We start from the raw sequence: 19,801 nt of genomic DNA on the forward strand, positions 1-19,801 counted from the left end.
TCAAAAGTGCACGACCGTGCATGGTCGTGCGAATGCCCGTGCATGACCTGCACGGCCGTGCGGGCCCGTGCCGATGACCGTGCCAGAACAGAGAAATCTGACTTTTTGGCCAGATTAAAGCCAATGGTTGACTTTCCACAAATAGGCACGGTCGTGCAAGCCCGTGCCAGACGTCCAGACAACATATATACACATCCATTATCCTCATTTTTGTGTGTGGAGTCTTGGGGATTTTCTCTCAATCAAGTGCAGCAATTTTAGGGGATTCTTGGAGGCTTCCACCAACATAAGATTCATCATTCAATCCTTCAATCCTTTCTTGATTTTGGTTTGCATTTCTATGTTTAAGAGCATGTTTTGTAAGCTTATTTTTAGATTGATTGTAGTTGTATTAAGCCTTATGGGCTAAGACCTTTACTATCTAGACATTTTTGAAGCTTTTACTATTGTGATTTTTATCTATGTATGGTTATGGTAATTTGGTTTTCTTTCAAGGAAATGTTGAAATTATTAGTTGATATTGATGGTGTTCATGCTTGTTAGAATTGCTACCTTGTTAGTCTTACAAATGTTTAGGCATTCATGTTGGAAAACTATGTTCTAGATGTTTGTTTGTAAACTTTGGATGTTCATGTTTTCTTTGTTTACATTGCTAGGTTAGGAATGACTAGTAAAGATTAGTTTGGTTATAATATTATTGATGAGCATGAAACCCTTCACTTGATATTAGAAAATTGATGAGTGTTTTTATGATTCTTGACTTGGTGATGACTTGCTAGTTAAAGTGTCATAAGTTGATGTTTAATTCATGAGTTTAGCTAATTTAGTGTAATCTTAGGTGGTTAGAATGTTGTTCATGCTAGCTTTCCTTTGATTATGAGACTTTGTTGTTTTGACAAACAAGTTAGTCTATGCTTAATTCTTGATTGGAAGCCCATCATGATGATTATTTGTTGGTATTAGGTTGCTTGATTGTAATCTAGTATTTATGTTTAGATTCATGATGTTTACCATATCATTGCTATTTTATCACATTAGTAGAGTGGATGCGTGTCTAGGTAATCTTGTTGGATTGATTGTTTCTTGTATTTTTACTTGCTTTGTTTTCATTGTATGCTAGTTTAGTTAGTTAAAAACTCAAATTAAGATTTCTTTGTTCGGTTAGTCATTTACAAAGATTTAGTACTAGAAAATTACCGTATACATGGATTAACACTCAGTTCTTGCCGACACTTTATTACAAACTATAGGTACACTTTCCTTTCGTGTGTGGTTTAGTTGTAGGTGAAAACCTATTTTTAAAACCCGATTTGTGTGAAACTTTTATCCAAATTTATATATATATATATATTCACACACTTCAATAAGAAAGAAGGATGCAAGCCTGTCCTTAGTTTCTCTGGTGGGAGGAGCGATCTCAAAGAACTTCGAAGCTGCAAAAATAAAGAAAAACGCGTCAGTCACAAAAGATATCAGTGTATATTCAAGATACAGTATCCTACTTTTGGAAATCCAGATATAAGGAAGAGTATTGGGCTGTGGAAGAGAATCTATTCTAACAAAGAAAAATTGTCTCTTCCACTGGTCATTGTTCTGGGTGTTTTTCAAGACCAATGAAGATTGACCAGATTTGATCTTAAGAAGATATCTTGAAGACCCATGGCTACGAAGGTCGTATATAGAAGCAAGCTCCGAGAGACTAAAGTCAAGAGCGTGGTCGGCGATTAGTCTCTCCAAAACAAGCAAAGTCCTCTAAACCATGGGCATGGTTTGGGCATAGCTGAGACCAGTTCTTGAAAAGAACTCGGTGGTAAAGGCAGGAAATGGATAGGAAAAACCAATTTTGAATGGCAAAAAAGGAAAACAGATCCAGTTTTTGAAACATGGTTAGAAGATAGGATGGAGTCAAAAGGCCTAAAAACTGTTCGCGGAAGAAAACATCCTTGAGACATCAAGTTGGCGATGTCTGCATCACCAAAAATGCATATTTCACTTGCAGGACTAGCAAGGAGATTCTGTGATACAAAATCCTTAATGCCGGAGCGGTGAAGCTTCGGACTCATGATTTAAGAAGAAGGAATAGAGAGAATTTACCTGAGCAATAGAAGAATATGGATGGAGATGTTATTTATCCAGATAGTTATAAAGCGAACCTAGGGTTTACCCAAAGGACGGATAAGTGACACGTGTATCAACAATCCACTGCACATGCAGAAATTTCAAATTTAAAATTCAAAAATTTTACAGCTGTAAGGCATATGTACAGCTGTTAAAATTTGGGGACAATTGTTAGGGCACGGATTTTTAGTATCCTCAGCAAATGTTATGTTCAGAGCAGATTCAGGATGCAGTATCCTCCAAGGTAACAGGTATCCTAATTACATTATATAACTAACACGGTCTTTGCTACTTTCCATGTTTACCAGGTCAAAGACGGTTGCTTGATCACCCGAAGACTCGCACCTGCTGTTATTAGAACGTGGCCAATAAGAAAATGTGTTGATTAACAGATTTAACGGCTAATTGGAATCATTCCAAAGTTTCCTTAAATATAGGCCATATTGTTAGCTTTTTATTTTTGTATAAATAGAGCTCAAAACTGGATCATAACACACACTCTAGCACTCGAGAACTTACTAGTACTCACATTCTTTGTAATCACGATCAAGTTTGAGCTCCACCATTGTAATCACCTTTATTATTAATAAACCGGTGGTGATAGTTTTCACCGTCCGGGGTTTTTTGCTTGTTATCCTTAGGATAACGGGTTTTTTCCTCTCAACAAATCCTTGTGTTCAAGTACTTTTACGTTCATTTCATACAAGCACCTAGTCCCGATTACTAATTTGGTTACGAAATCATTGTTAATTTTTGACCAAAACATTTACTATGACAAGCAATACCGAGTCTCATGCTGGAAAGTGGTCACATAAAAATATTTGTTATTGGTTTGTGTAGGTGCCTCGTCGGAAAGTTATTATCAGCTACAAGGGTAAAAGGAGATCTATTAGAATCATTTCAGAGTTAGCATTCTCATCCCATTTCTTATCTCTAAACCAAAAATTACACTAAAAACTCACTTTATTTTCTCTCTTCATTTCTATTAAATAATATTTTTTATACCTTTTATCATTACCTTTTCTCTTTCCTTCACTCACAACCACTTTCAAAATATATTAAAAAATTATATGGGATGAACAGTAACTTTTCAAATATACAAAAAAATCACTCCTTTTTCTAAAATATAAAAACTTTTCACTCACAACTCCCTGAATCACTCTATAAATTATAAAAACATCTCTCATATAATATGAGGAGTTGGATGAGAATGCTCTTATTTCTTTTTACTCTTCAATGGTCATACTTTGTACTCATATTATGTTGATGTTAGAGATCTTCATAATCATAATAACAAGCATGCTAATTAATTATGGTCTATACGATAATAAATAAGACCATTTGCAGAAGAATGGCAATGAGTGTCTCTACATTGGCATTACACGCGTCGTTCAGTCACAAACCAACCTTCTCTCTCCTTTTCAAGGACGCACTTCCATCTCTCACTCCCTTGTCCCTTTCACAAACATGCATCTTGTATTTTATTAAAGTATGTTCGGATATGAATTTTTAGCAATTCTTGTTTCGATATATATGTATTGTTTAGCATGTCGTTAAACAAGTTCCTAAGCAGGTTGTTCGTGTTAACCTGTTCTAAACAGGTTATAGTTCATGTTTGGAAAAAAATGATACTGTTAGTTATCGCGTCATGTTTGTATCTAGCACCACAGGTAATTGTGCATTATCATGTCTTGTCTAACATGTTATCCTATCCCTAGTTATTATGTTTTAACATTGATTTTTTTTTCGAGCCTTTTGTTATTATTTTATTATACACGGGGAAGTACATGGGCTTAACCAGATCTTCTTATTGGGCTATGTGTATGCATACATGTTACATAACATGAAATAAGATACCATGGTCCATGTAACTATCGAGCTACCATAGGCCCACTACGTCTAGGCGTCTGCCAATAGAAAACAAAAAAATTTGGAGAACCATACAAATAAAATGTTGAACCCAATATAAATCCACAAAATGTTGGCACGACAGAGCAGTGATAATATTTAGTTTCCAACAAGTTTTGTAACAAAATAAGCAGGGATAAATATTTGGTCTCAAATAATCGATTCACATGCCACCATTTCAAGGATTATAGTAGAGGTTGAAAACAAGTCTTAAAAATTCATGTAATACACCGTTTTATATATAAGATAAAAAACTATGATTTGATGTTACAAAATATTTTCTTTAATAGCTTTGATGTAATGTATCTCATTATCAAAAATAAATTTGTGTCGTCTAATGGCTGATTAAATGTTACATAACATAGATGTCTGGTATTCGTTTTGCACAGGATCGCGTATGCCATTTTGGCTTATTTTATTTTCTTTTTCTTTTTATTTATTTTTTCATATCTTTTGTTTGATTATATCACAAGTTCTTTTTCAAGTTTTTCTTTCTTTCTTTTCTTTTTTATTAAAACAAAAAATCATTTGATGAAATTATTTTTTTGGTGGTTTTGGTACTGTAACTGATCTAAGCAATATCGATCGAATTTGCATTAACTCGTCGCTGAAAAGCCTGTGTTTTTGGTATTTATTTTATAATTCAAATATACTAATTATACGAAATTATGTATTAGGTTTAGTTCTGGTGGCGTAACGAGCCTAACCGATACGACTAAATTTGCTTCGCTTCTATTATAACTTGTACATGTGCCGATAATGTTTAGGTTGTTCGCATATTTAGTTTCTCAATTTAGTGTCGGTATCATGACAAACTTAGCCGATACCGAGCGAATTCGCACCACGCCCCTGCAACACAACGGGTTTAGTTAGGAACCAACATGTAGTCTAGAAGTGTTTCACATACAAAATGTCTTTTGTATTATATAAATGGGTAAAGGGCTAAATTTCAATCTCCAACTATTTGACGCAGATCTACTATTTAAAAAAACATTGGATGCTAATTTTAGTTTTCAAATTGTTTTGTAGTGAGTTATAATATATCAGAATGGGTAATGCATCTTATGTGTCTTAATAGACCCATTGGACAATGGGAGTTCTTAAGGGCAGAAGACATTAAGTTCTAGGCTGGTGATATTTCATATATGGAATAAAGACTAAAAAAAGATCTAGTGATTGCATTTGTAAACACCAAAGGATAATAGTGTATTGTATTTAGATAACTTATATATATATTGGTTTGACCAATTTTTATGGTTTAAAACGACGCAGTGCTTGAGATTTTTTGTTTCTTAAAAGAACATATTTGTGACTGACATGATGTGGTTCAAGGACTAATTTGTAGTCATTAAAAATGTCTTAATAAGGACTGAATTAGAAAATAGTCGTGAACCCAAATGGAATGTATTTGGGACAAAATATAATTAATTTAAAGAACTATTTTTTAGCCTCTAATGAAAACATTTAGGGACTAAAATATTATAGTATGTAATACTGACTTTTAGTCTCAAAATAAAATATTAGGGACTGAAGTGACATGGTACCGTGGGACAAATTAAGGACTGAATTTTTATGTATCAGAGATTAATCGTTAGTCTTTGTTAGTGTCATGCAATGGAGACTGATTTTTAGTTACCAAAACCACTATCTAGGACCAGACATCTGTCATTGTTTAGGGACTAGCAAATTAGTCCTCAATAAGCATCATGTACTGATTATGGAGTATCAGAGACTAATCTTTCAGTCCCGAAAACTAATCTTTTTCTGTAGTGGATTACCCAATCTTTAAAAATCAATTACATATTTTCCATTCCGAAACCGTATATATTACGTATTTGCCCTTTTCATTAAAATTAACTAACTAAAAGACTGTTTTACGGTACCCTTAATGGACTAGTTAAAGAACTATTTACATATATCCCTTCCTCAGGGGTGAAGGTTAGAAGGGACCGGGGGTGGCCCCGGTCACTGCCGTTTTCTTCGTTAATAGGGTAAATTTCGCGATTTTTCTCAAAAAATTTTATATGTATTAAGCGCGGTTACTGCCAATTTATTTTTCCAAAAAGCTACCGGTCACCACAAATTTTCTTTTTTAAATATAATACCTTATCGTTTGATTTTTTTATAAAACCTCACGGTTTTTATAAACAAAAGTTATAAAAATTGTAAAAAATTTAATTTTTAATAACACTCAAATTTGGAGGGGCTTGTTGTAAATTTTTGCATAACATAAGTAAAAACAATCACCCTACCTGCTGCTTCCCTTCTACCCTGCCTTCTGCCTTCTGAGTTCTGAGTTCGCCACCACCCACCGCCCCACTGCCGTTCGCCGGTCATCCACTTCCGCCGCTCATCCACCACCGCAAGGTAATAGTCTATTTCCTCTACCTTTGTGTTGTTAAGGATTATAAAATTAAGGTTATTGTGAATTAGGGATTTGGAGAAATTAGTCAATTAAGCTTGTAATTGGTATTGTATGGTGAAATTTAACTCTAACTTACCCTATTGATTGATTCTTCATGGTTAGGCAAATAATGAAAAAGCAAGATACAATTTTTTCTTTTAAAAAAAAAAGGATGATGAAGAAACGAGTAAATCTTCATCTAAGGTACTCACCCTCCTCTCGGCTCTCGTATTATTATCATATTATGGATATTTTAAGTCTTGGTTTTTTTAATTGTAAGAACAATCGTTTTGAATGAATGAAAAAAAAATAGGTATATAGATGTCATATTGTTTGCTCCGACCCGAACCACCGACACGGCCCGAACCACCGACACGAACCGAATCGCCGACCCGAAAATTTTTGGGTCCGTGACTTCGGTCACCACCATGGCGAAGGCCAAGCTCCGCCACTTCCCTTCCTAAACCACACCAATTACATATCTCCTTAAATTCAACGGAACGAGCCTGCGTTAAGATGAACATATCAAATGTTAATAAATTCAATTAGAGTCGAACTTTTAAATTTTAGCAAATATAAAAGAGTATTTAAAAAATTACTTTTAATACATAATTATGAAATAAAGGACACAAGATTTATAGTTTTTCTTTAAATGGACATTAACTTCACGTTGTACAACAGTATGTAAACTCAATTTTCTTGTTAGTTTTCTAGTAACACAAACATATGGAAACATACTTTCATCTTTGTGAGATTGAAGAAAAGAAGCTAGTCAAATAAAAATACCTCACGATTGTTGCTCATATCTAGGAGTGATATTATGTTTCGTGAAATCTATCTAATCTAATAAAAGACTATCATTTTTGTCATTTGTTAATCTTATATTTATCTTTACATTTTTCTCAACTCATTTTAATATATGGTCTTTATCTTTTAAGTCATTTCAATATATGAATTCAAGTTTATTTTTATTGAATGTAAATTCTAACTGATTCATTTATTAACATTAATGATGAAATAAAAGCCTAAGGAAATATCAAAATTGAAGTTGCATGTATGTTAGAATAAAATTTTAAAGTCATGCGTAATTACAGATTAAAGAAAATAAAGGTGCATCATTGTAAAAAATTTGGATTTGTATGATAAACTACGAATTGTTTTTAAACAGGGATTTGAGCAGCAGTGCATAATTTTTTTTATATAAAATTGGTTTCAAATTTGGATCTAAAATTTTCTCATATGCATTTGAACTCAGGAAAATGCGTATTTTATTAATTTTCTCCGAACATTTTGTATAAATATTGCAAACATGGAGAATGCCTGTTATATATTTTGGTGTTAACATTAAATCATTAAAGTTGATTATTATAATTATAATTCATATGCATAACGATTTACTATATAAACTCTCTGCCATTTATTTATATGACTTTTTTGTGTAGTATAAAGGGTTTAGCAATAAGAAGGTCAATATTTAGTTTTTAATATTTTCTTTCATAATTCAGACCAAAATGCTTCAGAAACATATATTTTATGACTTGATTTATACTTTGTTTATACATTTAAATATATTTAATTTAATGTGCCTTGTAAGACAAATTACTTAAATAAAAGCATTCAAAATTTTAAACAAAAAAAATGTTTCAATCCCATTCCATTGTTTTCGATTTCCAAAAATCATTTATGATATTGAAACCTAGAATATCGTTTTCATCAGTTATTTACATAATTTAAATATTATATTAACTTACTAATTTTATTTTTATACAAATACAACGAATTGGGGTTATGTTAGTATTACCTGTTGGTTAGTACATAATTAAAGTGTTTATTATGGTTTATATTTAAACTAATAAAGCTATACACAAAATTTTTAAAAAAAACTATAGGCATAATATTTATTATTAAAATATGTTATAAAAATTAATTAAGATTCACACCTTAATTATAATGTAACTTTAATATACATATTATTATATTTATTTTTTATTATTTGTAACTTAGTCACGCTCCTAATTACATTTCAAAGATATTCTATTTTCACATTAATTTTAAAGAAATAGTTAATCCTGTTAAAAGTTATTTATAATGCGTCCATAAAATCCGAAATCTTTGCTTCTTTTTTTTTTCTATAAGTTGTTAATATATATATATCGACACCAAAGGACTTCTAGTCCAATGTTATCTTGGTGGTGGGATAAGACTTAGTGACCATAAGGTCCTGGGTTCGAATCTCACAAGAGGGGGTTTTTCTCAAATATTGAGTTTCCTCTTGAATTGGTGGCTTGGTGGTGAATATGATCGCGTGGTATCACTGGTGGCACGTTGATACTCCAGTGGTCCGTGAGTGATCCAAATTAGTCGTTCAAAAAAAATATATATATATATATCGATTAATTAAATATTCCAACAGTTTCCCATAATATTAACTAATAACACATGATTAGTATTCAAAATTTAAACATTCCTTATCCAATAATTTCAACTATTATAAATAAGAATCAGTACCTCACTTTATGCAACTTTAAATCTTCTAATATTTTGTTATCTCAGAATAATCACTGTTATTTGAACATGGCTTTAAGGTTATTATGTCTTTGTCATTTTTCAGTCATATGAAATGAAACAAATCATTTCTTTATATTTTAATTTTTGGTTTTATATGTTGCTTGATTATACAATTGTTAATTGTAAAATATAAAATAAATTAAAATTTTGCATACACGGAATGTTGACAACAAATTTATCATGATCAATCAATTTCAAATTCTAAAGATTATAAGAATGATTATATCATCAAAGTTAATGTAATTTGGTTTTTGGGATAATCATGTTTCTTGGATAAACATGAGCATATGATCTCAAATGACATCATATTAATTGATTAAAAGGTATGATATTTTATGTGTATGAATAATTTTTTTTGTTAGTTGCATGGATATATTATCATTTATCTAGGGTTGGTATGTACTTGAAGAAACTTATTTGTCACACGGACAACTATACGTGGCCATATCAAGAGTTACAAGTAGACATAGAATAAAGATTTTGATTTTTGATAAACAATGTATACCGACCAAAACATTCACAATTGTAATATACATGGAAGTTTTTACTTATTTATAACATATTTGTGTAATCTTAGTTATATAATTTCTGTAATTTTAATGTAAATTGTAATTGTATTAACAATATGCGATCATCTTGTTAACTGTATTTCATGTAATAGTTAAAGTTTTAAATTTTCATAAATTATCCGTATAATACACGGGTCTCAAACTAGTTGATAGTATGCAACTAAACAACATTAACACTTGATATAACACTAAGTATATATAATTCTCTTGTATAGTTTATATAATATTTTATTAGTTTTTGTTCAGTTTTTATTAGAATTTGTATACTACTAACATATTTGTATATTTTAGGTTCCGGGACTCGATCGTGGCTAAAAAGGGCGAAAAACGAGTTAAAACAAGCTAAAACGGAGAACCGGAAGGATCAGGATCGAACCGGAACGCACCAGTTGAACCAGAACAGGCCGGCCAGGCTCCCACTCTCTTGAATTCCACACCACACGACCACAGGGGCATGTGGTGGCCGTGCGGCGCCTAAACCCCTATATTCCAGAATCTTCTTGCGTTTTTATCAGTTTTTGGCCCAGAAAACCAATCTAAACACCCCTAAACTTAACCTTAAGAATACCCTGAAAGATCCAGCCGAATTTGGAGATTACCCGAGCGTAGGATTGCTACTTTTTGATCAGGATCGAACCGGAACGCACCAGTTGAACCAGAACAGGCCGGCCAGGCTCCCACTCTCTTGAATTCCACACCACACGACCACAGGGGCATGTGGTGGCCGTGCGGCGCCTAAACCCCTATATTCCAGAATCTTCTTGCGTTTTTATCAGTTTTTGGCCCAGAAAACCAATCTAAACACCCCTAAACTTAACCTTAAGAATACCCTGAAAGATCCAGCCGAATTTGGAGATTACCCGAGCGTAGGATTGCTACTTTTTGCTGTTTTGAAGGCTAGGAATCATCTGGTGAAGTGCTCATTGCTCGAAGACAAAGACTGCGGGTTTTATCTTTTGTTTTCTTTTGTTTTCTATTATTCTCACCATGAATTCCTTTAATACTATTTTGCCTTTTATTTTACAATGTTTGGCTAAACATTATAGACTATTTAGGCACGTGATGAACCTTTGTTGATGTTTTATTTTGATTCAGGATTTATTTTACGTTATGGTTTTATGAATTAAATAAAAGGTTTGATTATATTAAATTGATGCTTATGCGTGCGTAGGTTGTTTGAATGGTTGTTATTATTCCATAGTTACCTTGGTTATTTGTTTGTCATACGATAGGTTGCTATTAGGTCATATACTTTGTGTTTTTGACTAGTTTGTGGTTGATATGCATTAAAACCATAGGAACAATAATTATCAATTAAATAAACCTAAGTTTGCTGCTAACCTAAATAGCTGTAAGGTGCTATGTTATTGATATGTCTTTGTTGATCAAACTTGCTAGATTTAGTTTTTCGTAAGGTGTCCGTCTAGGTTTGGTTGGTTACTTTTGTCTATCGAGTCAATTGAATATATTAAACCGCATTTGATTTCTGCGTTGTAAGGTAGGATTTCACTATAAAGGAACTTGTTCATAACTAATTAGGTGACCGTAAGAAAACTTGATTTTTCAAACTGGTGTGTGTTAAAACTTATTAGAAACCCATAGGTGTCTTCTTGAGAAGGGTCAAGGGTCCTGTTCGGGTTTTTTTTAAAGCGTCTATTTTACGATCCTAGTTCCGTAACAAAATATTTTCCCGGTTAAATTAACAACTGAAACCTAGGGATTCTACCTTAGGTAGTTTTTCATTATCACCTGATTAAAATCAACAAACTCGTCTTTCGTTTAAATTACTTGTTTTTTTAATTAGTTTTTAATAATAATTTAAATTTAGTATTTTAAATAAAAACCCCCTTAAAACAAATAAACAAATAACCGTGTCTGTAGTTGAGTCTAATTAGCTAGTTTACGTAATTTAAAGACTCTCTTGGGTTCGATATCCGAACTTACTTCATCATGAATTTCTTTTCATCTTGACAAATTATGCATGTGCATTCACTTTTCAAGGATTTTTTTTCTACATTCACTTTGCTCATTTAACACATAAATATTATGTCATCCCGACATTTCACCGATGCTTTTCGGTCACACACCACGACAATTCTCTTCTTACCATTTCTTTGTTTATTGAGATATTATACTCTTCATGTACACTATATTTTATGTTTATGCTTATTGATGCACACGAATTATTACATCATTAAGATGTATCAATTAACCTTTCAAGCATTCAACTACCTTATGAAACTCTACAAGATTTCCATTTATGTTCAACATATTCAATAATCGTAACATATATAAACATGACTCTCTACACAACAATCAACTTCTGTCACACCCCGACTAGCACTATGCGGAAGCGTAAAAAGGGAATGTAACAGACACCTCTGGTATCAACCACATTGTTTATAAAGAAACATTACAAAATAATTTACAATATATTACATTACATTATTCTATCATTGTTTTAGAGTCTAGGTGATACAAACAAAACTAGTTCGTTAAACTATATGATCTTACTACTAACACCCTTGCTTCTATTCACATAGCATCAACCACACCTTAGACAAGTAACAAATCACCAAGTCATTCCGATTTAGGTACACCTGAAAAGCAGTTTAAAACGAGTCAACTACTAGAGTTGGTGAGTTTCACGAGTTTCAAGAAAACAATTATGAATATTCACAAGTTAACACTTGTAATTATGATATTAGTATATATGTATGTAAATGATGTAATTATGCTAAGCTACAGTGAACCCTTGACTGTTTGTGCTGCGTGCATCCATTTCCCACGCCCAATCAACCACTGTGACCCCCTTTCCGCCCACAATATGCCCCAAGTAGCTATGTCTAACACTACATAGCGTGTTTGTGTATTTATGGTCATGTGCAAACGGGGTAAAGTCTCTGCAACACATGCCAACTTCGTTTGGGTTTGTCAAACCAATAGTACTATTCACAAGCCACCGGCTCGAAGTTAATCACTGTGTTCGTGGGGACTTTCGTGTGTTAGCACTTAGATAATTCCCATCATCAAACAATCCAGAGTATACATAAATATGCATCAACATGTTTTTCACCCAAAAGTTCGTAAAACAGTTTAAAGTGGGGTCATGAAACTCACAGTTTATTCAGTACTCAGTAGCACATCGGTTCGTGGTTTGTTTGACTTGTAATCACGGTTCCTATAATTTATATTTTAATATTATTATAATCTCAATACTAAACTAGGCTGTATAACTACTCTGGGTATAGCTGGAACGCCTATAAAGTGTCAATAGGCTTAGGTTGTGATGTTGTTCAATGTCTAATACTTAAAACCGAACTTGGCTCAGTTTCCCCGTTTTCCCAACTGGGCCAAGTTGTTCGTTTACGTGTTCAGAAACCAGTTATGGGGAAATAAGCTTGGGTAAATGGGTTGGTCGATAAAATGATTAAGTTATAAAGAAAGATCACACATTGGGGTTCCGAATTAGCTACGGGACCCGTTTTCGTTTATTTAGTTTGATTTGAGAAGAAACGCGCACAATCTATCCAGATTGTCCAGGTTTCTCATAAAAAGGTTCGTTTTTACTTAATTAATCCAAAAATATGATTTTTGATCACTCCTGGTGTTTTGATTTTCCTGCAGATTCGTTAATCACGAACTTGCCGGTTTTTATCAGAATTGAGTTTGTTTAATCTTCAAATTAGCATAATTAATTAACCGTTAATCATTAAATTATGAAAATTTATTCACTTATCAAATATAATATGTAGATTTTTATAAAAATATTTCTGGAATTATTTACTGATTTATTAGTTTATAAAGAATCATTTTATCAGCTATATCTAGCCTGAAAATCGTCCGTCTATCCCAAACGATTTCTATAAATTCCACAAAAATTCCTAGATGCTCAAATTATATTCCAAAACCATCTGTATCAATTCCAGAATGTAACAACCTTGTTCAATATTCTTTTCGGGCCAAATTCGACTACAAAAACTCATATAAAAGTGTATGCACAAAACATACTTAGACTTTTCCAAATGATTCCAAATTTCATATGTGATCAAAATATACCAAATCTGAGTTTCCCACAAAATTTCATAATTTTTCAAGCATTTTAACTATTTTTCCCAATTAAACGTTCCAATTCGATAACAAATTCACCAAATATTCTCGGATGGTCGAAAGATTACCAAATTTGAAAAGGGACTCAATGATATGGTCCCTGATGTCCCTGAAAAATTTCAAGACCTAACAATATGCACATTACAACCTTAACCTAAACAGCCCGTAATCGCGTGTTTCGGTATTACCTTAGCGTGCTTGGCTCGTTTTCGCCTTTCTAATCAAGGTTTCAAGCTATTGTGCTTCTATGAAGGCTAGATACAAGTCCTATATCACAAACAAAGCAAGTTATATCAACATAACAGCCCTTTAACTTAGGGTTTCGGCTAGGGTGTAAAAACGAACTTTTGAACCGTAAAAATGCCGTTTCAACCCTCTAATCCGTGTTTATGGCCAAAAAAAACTATCAAAACAGGTTCCTTACCATTTTTATGATAAAAAACATGTTTATGGGCCATTTTTAGGATTTTTACATGGTTAGGAATGATTTTTGGCAATCAAACTATGTTTATATGGTATTACTCAAGGTTAAACAAGTGTAAAAGTTGATTATTTAAGTCATTTACCTTAGGGTTTGGAGGAATTCTGGAAAAATGAGTTGCAGCTGCTTGGACTTGAAGTGTTTGTTAAATTTGATGTATAAACAAGCTTATGTTGTAAGATATATAACAAAAATATGGGGGGGTGTGGTATGTTGCGCTCGGAAGGTTATATGGGCCCATTTTGGCCCAATAATCTGGAATTAAAGGCCCAAACACGAAAGTCCCAGTCCCAATTTATTTCGGGTTCGGTTTTTGGCGCGAAAAATATATCGGGTGCGTCAAATTGTGCAAAAACGAGTGTTTTTCTGCTAAATTTGTGTAAATTTATAAAAACATAGTAGACATTTGTAAAAATTGAAAATATTTTCACGGATCACTTAAAACATTTCAAATAATTGTTTGGTAAGTCTTTTTTGGCTTAACGGATGATACAATGCTTGGTTTGTAACTATCTTTCGCGTTTAAATCTATAGCGGGTAGTTAAACGAGCATGTTTTCGTTTAACTTGTTTGCTATGGAACTAAGGCCATAAAACTAATATATTAGCTTATATTAATAGTATATCACTTATAGATGCCCCCCCGAGATATCTGGGTTATAACCAGACCCGTTCGGTTAATCGTTTGATTGTTACGTAATAAGCGTTTAATCGTTAAATCGGTAACTGTATATTAGGGTGTAACTGGTTTTGGCTCAAATGTCACATTCTCCCCCCGTTAGAAAATTTCATCCCCGAAATTCGATTATGCCAACTTTACGCTCCTTAGGGACTACCAGGAGTATTTGTTTTCGTTTTCAAATGTATATAATTTCCCGTTAAGGCATTTTACCGAACTTTAACCATTGAAATTCTGTTGAGTCGTAACTATTTGACTTTTCCGTCTGTTATTTTTACGGGTTCTTTACAAAATTTAGTTATGTGTGAGTTTCCAAGTAGTACTATCTTTGCCTTGTCAATAAGGCACTTGGTTGTTTTGGCATATAAGAAATTTGTCCGTAGAATTAAAATCGAGAGTGGACTCGATTCTTAAGATAGTTTATTCATTATGTTACGGGTTTAATTGTTGAGACAACCTTTGTGTTCTCGAGAACTTACTTTTCGTGATTCGATCATTCAAATTCTCCAGAGACTTTCTTGTAAACCTTTAGTATCAACTGAATCACAATATTTATTAGACGCATATCAATTATCTCTTTGTATTACCAGAGTAAATTTTAGAAATCATTGCATCCACCACTAGAGAATATGCCCCCCCCCCCCCTCATAATTACTTATATTTATGAAAATCCTTGTGCAATTAATCTTGTCTTATATATTAATTTCATAATTTCACATAAAAACCTTGCATATCCAACATATTTTACACCTTCAGATTTATGGACTACAAGCGTAAGGCCCCGTACCCCGGTACCTTACTTGGACGTTGATATACTCATAAATACAATTTCAAATATCATAATGAATTAAAACTTTTCACAAAATATTATAACTTCAACCAATCATTACATAATCTCAATTTAAACAACCTTTTAAACATATCTTAAAATTCAAAAATATTAAAACATAATAGATCCCTTCTTCTTCCAATGCCAACCATTAATAATTCTTCGGTGTCATGTGTGTTCCTCAAGCCAGCTGTTTATTCTATTCACATGCGTGTATACTAAAAATCAGCTACGCTGAGTGAGTTCTAGTAATCAAGCAACTTACCAAACATTTACGTACTTACTTATATGTATCTATAGATACATATTATATGCTTAACATGTTTACTTTCCTTTCGTACATTCATGCTTTCATGCATTCATACTTTCTTTCGTCATACTTTCTTAATTTAACTTACTTAATACATATACAGCTATTTCTACGTTTTAAAGAGTCTTTCACCCTACAACCTCACAGATATTATCAGGGTCTGCCACCCTACTTTCTCAGATATTATTAGGGTATGCTCCCTACTTTCTCAGATATTGTTAGGGTTTGCTCCCAACTTTCTCAGATATTATTAGGGTCTGCTCCCTACTTTTCATACGACCATACTGTAACATTTGATATTTTTCAAACCCGAAAACCCGACCCATTTAAAATTTTTGATTTTCATGAAAGATTATTTATTTATTTATTTTTATTATTATGATTGATTTTTATTTGTTAGGTTACAACCTCGATTTCAACACTATATTATCATTATTATTATTATTATTAAATCATAAATAATTAATTTAAATTTATTAACATTATTTTCATAAGTGCAAATACCTGAGTCTATGTTCATTTCATTGTTTACATGTGTAATCGTTAATTTGACATGTTGAACCAGGTATGTCTAGATTAATATTTTAACATATAACATAAATAATTATGGTCATCTTAAATTAATTTTTATCCTAAGTATATTATTTGCCATCTTTTATCAAAAGATAAGCATCTTTCTAGTATATTTCAAACACAACTTTCTCTCCAAGATTTACATACTTAATCCTCTTCTAATCACAACTTTCTCTCCAGATAATCAACTTTATTATGAGTCAAGTGAATATGATAGTGATGGACCTAAAGCGCCAACTTTTATAAGTTATCGAGAGGAGAAAGACTATTATTATGATGAGTACCCCCAATCGATGTACGAAGAAGTCCCTCAATATTATAATCATGGTGATACATATCAAAGGAATTATTAGCAAGATCAAGAAGATTCCTCGTGTTACAAAGAAAAGTCTATGAAAGATGTTATGGACTTTCAGAGGGAGATGAAAAGAGATCAAGAAGCTCAGAATAAGGCTTTAAATCAAAGGTTAGAGCTTCAAGAAACATCTAATGCTGTCCAGGATGAACTGATGAGTAAACTATTAGAAGAGGTGGCCCAAATTAAACGAAAACCAGAGATTTGGCTAGTGATGTTATGATGGATGATGAAGTGATAGATGAGGATCTAGAGCATTCAGAGAACAAAGTGGAGGAGGAGGTTGTGGAGATTAATACTGACGTAGGCTGTCGTGATCTACTCAAAAACAATTAATTAAGGACTTAAATACCTATAACTAGTACGGGTAAGTAAGGTCGTCTCCACAAAGACTCAAGGAAAGTGCTAATTTAATATGACTAAATTAATTAATTAACTAAGGCGGACAGACGATGTCAAGCAGTTTGTAGAAAAAGATTAATTAAAACTAAATGATTACTTAAAAAGATTTGTAAACAATATTAATTAAAGAGCATTCATTCTAGGTTCGGGTTATGTGTTTCATACGTCAATCACAGATTCTCTAGTCTTTGGTTTTACAATAATTGCTAGTCCTATGGTTTGATTTATGATGACAAGCGATACCCTAACCGAATTGTTGACACAAATGAACCCGGACACCACAATTACCAATTCTATGTCTAGGATAATTAACTCAATGATAAGGTTTGATGATTATATTTCAAGGACACAAGAGCCTAACCCTAAATGTTGATGAACAACAAAACAAATGTTACACAAATCAATAATCACAAACACAACCTTTAATCAACCAAATAACTAATTAAGCAAGACAAATCATATAAATTCAATCAAGCTATAACCATTAAGCATTAGAATCTGATCAAAACAATACTTCACACAAAACCTTAGCTTATAACGAACACACACGATTAGCCGGACATCGACATAATCATTAAAGTACTTATCTTGATGAACATAAGATCTTAGGACAAACCGGAAGCTTTGGAATGATGGAAAATCACCCTAGAACTCCTCTTTTACCTCGGGAAGTCGTCTATATCCGAAATAGGGTCGAAAATTCGTTTATATAGTGAAAACCTTAACTTTTGCCGACATTGAGCATCTTCGCGTATTGCGAAGTTGCATGTCCTGCATCTTCGCGATACGCGAAGAGGCAACTGACTTCATATTCGAATTCCTCTCGTCGAGAAACATGAAATTCATATATTATGGATTCAGTAACTCATTTTCTAGGCCAAGATATGCCCGTTTTACTAAAACACACTAGCCTGGTAACCCATGTTGTTCAGTTTTCGCTTCAGCTTCATGTTTCTCATCCAATCCTCTCCCGAATCCTTCTTAACCCTCAATACATATTTCCCCATGCTTCCATCATTTCTAGGCTTGCTTAGTCTTCATCTGGATGGCTCTGAATTAGCTCGTTTAAGCTCCTTAACTTCCAATGTCCTAAAAACACATAACAAAGCTTGAAGTACCAATGTTCATTCGATTATTTAACTAAAGTTAACTAATTAAAATATATAATAAACTAACTTTTACCCAACCATCGCATCCCCACACTTAACATTTTTCGTCCCGAAAAAGACTTTGCAATGGAATCAGAATCAAAGATTATTTTCAAAATACTTCGTAGATTATCTTTCTTAAGCACAAAGAACACAAAAACCGCGATTGCCGTTATTGTTGTCCACTTAAACCCATGCCTCAATACTTATTGGGAAAAATAAGGTGTGACAGTTTTATTAGTTCATATGATTAAAATGGAACCCACACCTCAAAGCCCTAAAGCCGCCTTACCATGCTTCATTATAGTTTTACCGAACCAGACCACCCCAACTTGACTTAAACCTTAAAATTAGACGATCAAAATTTTGCACATTTGTACAATTTTTAAGCCCATATGTAATGGCTAAGACAATCTTGGATATTTTATCGAAACCAAAACCTAAACTTAAGTATTAAAGTCTACCAGAATGGCTATTAGATACGATTAAGGTGCAATTAGGAAACCAACTAGTAATAACCCCCACTACATGACATACCCCCGTTATCAAGCAATACCCCGTAGTCCATCACCATACGTGAGTAGGCACGAATTCATCTGTAGGGCTTACATATGACGTGTCCCGTGTGGTCCATTTCTTAATGGTAATGAGAAGCGAGCACGGGGACCCCATATGACTAACAGCGTGGATGATCAAGTCAGTAAAAGCACTTTTTGTGATCATGTTTATTGACTTATAAATTGGCAGATAAACTGCGGGTTTGCTCTTTTTAAGCTTTTTTTTAATATGAATAAATCCACTTAGGATTTACGCATACCAGATGATAAACCGCATAACGACCCATGGTCTCCGTTCCCCGGGGCATCCCATCAATACAGGATTTAAGGCCATAAAACCATACGCCTATAAAGTGTTAGCCACTTAACTAGCAGTATTTTCATTTATGTTTATATCACAAGCCATTTAACATACTCTAATGTTAAGCCTATCCAACCATTATACTATAGACTATTCATATAAAAATATATTTTTGGTGATCAAATCTAATAGTAAGGCTTGAGTATGGCCTAATCTTTCATTCCAGTCCTTACACAGGCTTAGCTAAATAAACAAAACCCTGAAGGCGTTTCCCACTAAAAATCAAGCATTTAAAGTTCAATTAAGTCAACAACCAAATTATCCTTTCATTCTCACGGCTAAGCCTACCAATACATCTCAAATTACGTGTGTTCCCGTTTTATTTATCTCTTATTATAAAATAATTTTGAAAAATAACCCCCGATTTTTCTATCATTTTCCATTATTGTGCAAAAATCTTAATTCAATGAACATTAAACTTTTTAAATTT

This window comes from Bidens hawaiensis, unplaced genomic scaffold (assembly GCF_021521415.1).
Source record: "Bidens hawaiensis isolate Kalapana, Puna unplaced genomic scaffold, B.hawaiensis_p1.1 tig00039005_1, whole genome shotgun sequence".
Lineage (NCBI taxonomy): Eukaryota > Viridiplantae > Streptophyta > Magnoliopsida > Asterales > Asteraceae > Bidens > Bidens hawaiensis.